We start from the raw sequence: 5,255 nt of genomic DNA on the forward strand, positions 1-5,255 counted from the left end.
TTCTTATAAAAAATATTTTCTCTCTCTTTACTGAAATCCATGACCCTTGGCAAAAAATTTGAGCTACTATCTTTAAGCCTTTGTCTGGGGGAAAATGTATCCACAACTGTCCTCCCTCGGCTAACCTTTGTGCACTCGAGGAGTAAACTAGTTTGATGTCTTCTTTTACTAAATCAGAAGTTATTATCCAGGGTGACCTAAATTATGATTGGGAAATGCAGGCTTCAGACAATCTAAAAGACATTTGTAATGATCTAAACCTAACCCAACTGGTGACTAAGCCTACACAGCCCAACCCTAAAGATCCTTCAAAGTCCACTCTGATTTATCTTATTTTAATGAATATATCAGAGACATTAGTGACCATTGCCCAGTTTTTTGTAATAGAGATGTGAGAATACAAAAATCTAAGCCTCGTATCATCACAAAGAGGAACTTAAAAAACTTCAGTGAACAGGCTTTTTTACATGATCTTTATTTTAGTGACCTTGATTGTATTTCAGCTATCCCTGAACCTGACTTAGCTTTCAGCCTTTTTGCAGTTGTCTTCAATTCTATTGTGGATAATCATGCTCCCTTAAAAAAATTAAGGGTTAAAGGTAGATCGAATGCATGGTACACTCCGGAATTATCAGAAGTAATTCATAAAAGAGATTATGCTTGGGTCAAGGCCATGAACACAGGGTTAGACCCGGACTGGCAAACTTTTAAGCAACTGAGGAATCATTGTGTAAGACAAATCAGAAAGGCTAAATCCGATTATTATGTAACAGCTCCTTCAGATTTGAATTACAACTACTTCCTTCACTCTGACACAACAAATTAAATGTGCTGCTTCGTTTGTGGATAGTGTTGAGTGAAGGAAAAGCAGCCAACAAGTGCTCAGCATATGTGGGAACTCCTTCAAGACTGTTGGAAAAGCATTCGTCATGAAGCTGGTTGAGACAATGCCAAGAGTGTGCAAAGGTCTCATCAAGGCAAAGGGTGGTTATTTGAAGAATCTCATATATAAAATATATGTTGATTTGTTTAACACTTTTTTGGTTACTACATGATTCCATATGTGTATTTCATAGTTTTGATGTCTTCACTATTATTCTACAATGTAGAAAATAGTAAAAATAAAGAAAAACCCTGGAATGAGTAGGTGTATCCAAACTTTTGACTGGTACACTGAGTGTACAAAACATTAGGAACACCTTCCTAATATTGAGTTGCACCTCCTTTTGCCCTCAGAACAGCCTCAATTTGTCGGGGCATGGACTCTACAAGGTGTTGAAATTATTCAGGCAATGCTTCCAACAGTTGTGACAAGTTGGCTGGATGTCCTTTGGGTGGTGAAACATGATTGATTTGATTTGATTTGATTTATTAGGATCCCCATTAGCCGATGCCAATGATGAAAGCTAGTCTTACTGGGGTCGGACACATAATGAAAAAGACATTACAGACAAAATACTTTACAATTTACATACACAGTTCTTGACACACTCAAACCGGTGCGCCTACCATACCCCATTCAAAGGTACTTCAATCTTTTGTGTTGCCCATTCACCCTCTGAATAGCACACATAGACAATCCATGTCTCAATTGTCTCAAGGCTTCAAAATCTTTCTTTAACCTGTCTCCTCCCCTTCATCTACACTGACTGAAGTGGATTTAACAAGTAGCATCAATAAAGGATCATAGCTTTCACCTAGATTCACCTGGTCTGTCTGTGTCATGGATAGAGCAGCTGTTCCCAATATTTTGTACGCTCAGTGTATATTTACATATATTTATACTTGAAGAACTCTTATAATTGCCACCTGGCACAGACAGAAGAGGACTGGCCAGCCTGGTTCCTCTCTATGTTTCTTCCTAGGTTCCTGCCTTTCTAGGGAGTTTTTCCCAGCCACCGTGCATCTGCATTGCTTGCTCTTTGGGGTTTAAGGCTGGGTTTCTGTATAAGCACTTCATGACAGCTGCCGCTGACTCATTGAAATAGAAATGTTCATCCAAACCGAGGTTAGTGTTCTGATGTCCAGAAGCTCTTTTCGGTCGTAGGAACATTACGTACAAAAAAAGTTAAGATCAGCGCAATTGAATAAAAAATTAATAAATAGCAGAATTGGGCAGGAGCTCGTAAAATGGCCGCTATACATTCTAGCGCCGTTCTAACACAACCAAAACATGGCACATGATAAGATAATTATTTAAAGTACTTCTAGGTTAATACATTCAAAATAAAGCACATGAGGAAATAAAGAAAAAGGACAAAATAGAAAACATGTGGCACAAGTGTTTAACTTACAGTGATGCAGTCTGGTCACAGTAATTCCCATCCAATAGATTTTGACATACATGGCTAGGGAAACCTTTTATGACCATATTCTCCTCCTTACTCAGGCTGATGACATCTTTACCCTGTTGATGGACACTATGCCTCCAGGACCTCTATATCAGGTGTTGTGAAAGGAAGGCCCGGAAAATCGTTAAAGACTCCAGCCACCCAAGCCATTGACTGTTCTCTCTGCTTCCGCACGGCAAGCGGTACCGGTGCATCAAGTCTGACACCAACAGGCTCCTGAGCTTCTATCCCCAAGCCATGAGACTGCTAAATAGCAGAATAACTACACAGACTATCTGAGTTGACCCTTGTATTTAGTTTCTGCACCATCTCTATGCACACTCACAGGACTCTACACACTCACGCACACTAACGCTCCAACACACACATAACATGCACACACATTTACTGACTTTGCACACACACACACGCACTTACATACAATCATCATTTACGCTGCTGCTACTCTATTTAGGCCATCAGACTGTTAAACAGCCATCACTAGCACAGAGAGGCTGCTGCCTACATAAATAAAGACTTGAAAATCACTGGCCACTTGAATAAATGGAACACTAGTCACTTTAATAATGCCACTTTAATAATGTTTACATATATTGCATTACCTGTCACGCCTCCTCCCGTTGCTCCCCTCTGGCGCTCTGATTCGCCGGTCTACTGAGCCACCGGTCTGAGCGCACCACCTCGGCAACACCGGAATGGAAACCCAACGCACCCTAATCACCTCCAGCGCACCTGAACCTCATCCTCTCATCAAAAAAGTATTTTATCCCCTGCTGACTTTGTACGTTTGCCCACTGACAAAGACATGATCAGTCTATAATTTTAATGGTAGGTTTATTTGAACGGTGAGAGACAGAATAACAACAACAAAATCCAGAAAAACGCATGTCAGAAATGTTATAAGTTGATTTGCATTGTAATGAGGGAAATAAATATTTGACAGAGGTCAGACGTTTCTTGTAGTTGGCCAACAGGTTTGCACACATCTCAGGAGGGATTTTGTTCCACTCCTCTTTGCAGATCTTCTCCAAGTCATTAAGGTTTCGAGGCTGACGTTTGGCAACTCAAACCTTCAGCTCCCTCCACAGATTTTCTATGGGATTAAGGTCTGGAGACTGGCTAGGCCACTCCAGGACCTTAATGTGCTTCTTCTTGAGACACTCCTTTGTTGCCTTGGCCGTGTGTTTTGGGTCATTGTCATGCTGGAATACCCATCCACGACCCATTTTCAATGCCCTGGCTGAGGGAAGGAGGTTCTCACCCAAGATTTGACGGTACATTGCCCTGTCCATCGTCCCTTTGATGCGGTGAAGTTCTCCTGTCCCCTTAGCAGAAAAACACCCCCAAAGCATAATGTTTCCACCTCCATGTTTGACGGTGGGGATGGTGTTCTTGGGGTCATAGGCAGCATTCCTCCTCCTCCAAACACGGCGAGTTGAGTTAATGCCAAAGAGCTCAATTTTGGTCTAATCTGACCACAACACTTTCACCCAGTTCTCCTCTGAATCATTCAGATGTTCATTGGCAAACTTCAGACGGCCCTGTATATGTGCTTTCTTGAGCAGGGAGACCTTGCGGGCGCTGCAGGATTTCAGTCCTTCACGGCGTAGTGTGTTACCAATTGTTTTCTTGGTGACTATGGTCCCAGCTGCCTTGAGATCATTGACAAGATCTTCCCGTGTAGTTCTGGGCTGATTCCTCACCGTTCTCATGATCATTGCAACTCCAGGGAGAGGGAGATTGACAGTTATTTTGTGTTTCTTCCATTTGCGAATAATCGCACCAACTGTTGTCACCTTCTCAACAAGCTGCTTGGGGATGGTAGCCCATTCCAGCCTTGTGTAGGTCTACAATCTTGTCCCTGACATCCTTGGAGAGCTCTTTGGTCTTGGCCATGGTGGAGAGTTTGGAATCTGATTGATTGATTGCTTCTGTGGACAGGTGTCTTTTATACAGGTAACAAGCTGAGATTAGGAGCACTGCCTTTAAGAGTGTGCTCCTAATCTCAGCTCATTACCTGTATAAAAGACACCTGGGAGCCAGAAATCTTTCTGATTGAGAGGGGGTCAAATACTTATTTCCCTCATTAAAATGCAAATCAATTTATAACATTTATGACATGCGTTTTTCTGCATTTCTTTGTTGTTATTCTGTCTCTCACTGTTCAAATAAACCTACCAATAAAATTATAGACTGATAATTTATTTGTCAGATGGCAAACGTACAAAATCAGCAGGGGATCAAATACCTTTTTCCCTCACTGTATTTGTTGTGGAATTGTTAGATATTACTTGCTAGATATTGCTGCACTGTCAGATCTAGAAGCACAAGCATTTCGCTACACTCGCAATAACATCTGCTAACCATGTATATGTGACCAATACATTTGATTTGATTTTGATCATATTTCCTGATGTCTAGTCACCTTACCCATATACCAGTGGAGGCTGCTGAGGGGAGGACAGCTCATAATAATGTCTGGAACGGAGCAAATGGAATGGCATCAAACACATGGAAACCATGTGTTTAATGTATTTGATACTATTCCGCTCCAGCCATTACCATGAGCCCGCCCTCCCCAATTAAGGTGCAACCAACCTCTTGTGCCCGATACATATCTACCTCTATCACTCCAGTATCCCTGCACATTGTAAATATGGTATTGGAACCGACCCTGTATATAGCTTCTTACTTTCTCGTGTTCTTCTTATTTCTATTTGTCATGTGTTTTTGTTCTACCTTATGTTATTTTTAGTGCTACATTGATATTGATTATTGCATTGTACTTGTGCTGTACTAGTGCACGTGACATAAGTGGTGGGCATTTTTGTCATTTAGCAGACGCTCTTATCCAGAGCGACTTATAGTTAGTGAGTGCGTACATTTTCATACTGGTCCCTCGTG

The sequence above is a fragment of the Coregonus lavaretus genome (genome assembly GCF_964263955.1).
Source record: "Coregonus lavaretus genome assembly, chromosome: 12".
Taxonomy (NCBI): Eukaryota; Metazoa; Chordata; class Actinopteri; order Salmoniformes; family Salmonidae; genus Coregonus; species Coregonus lavaretus.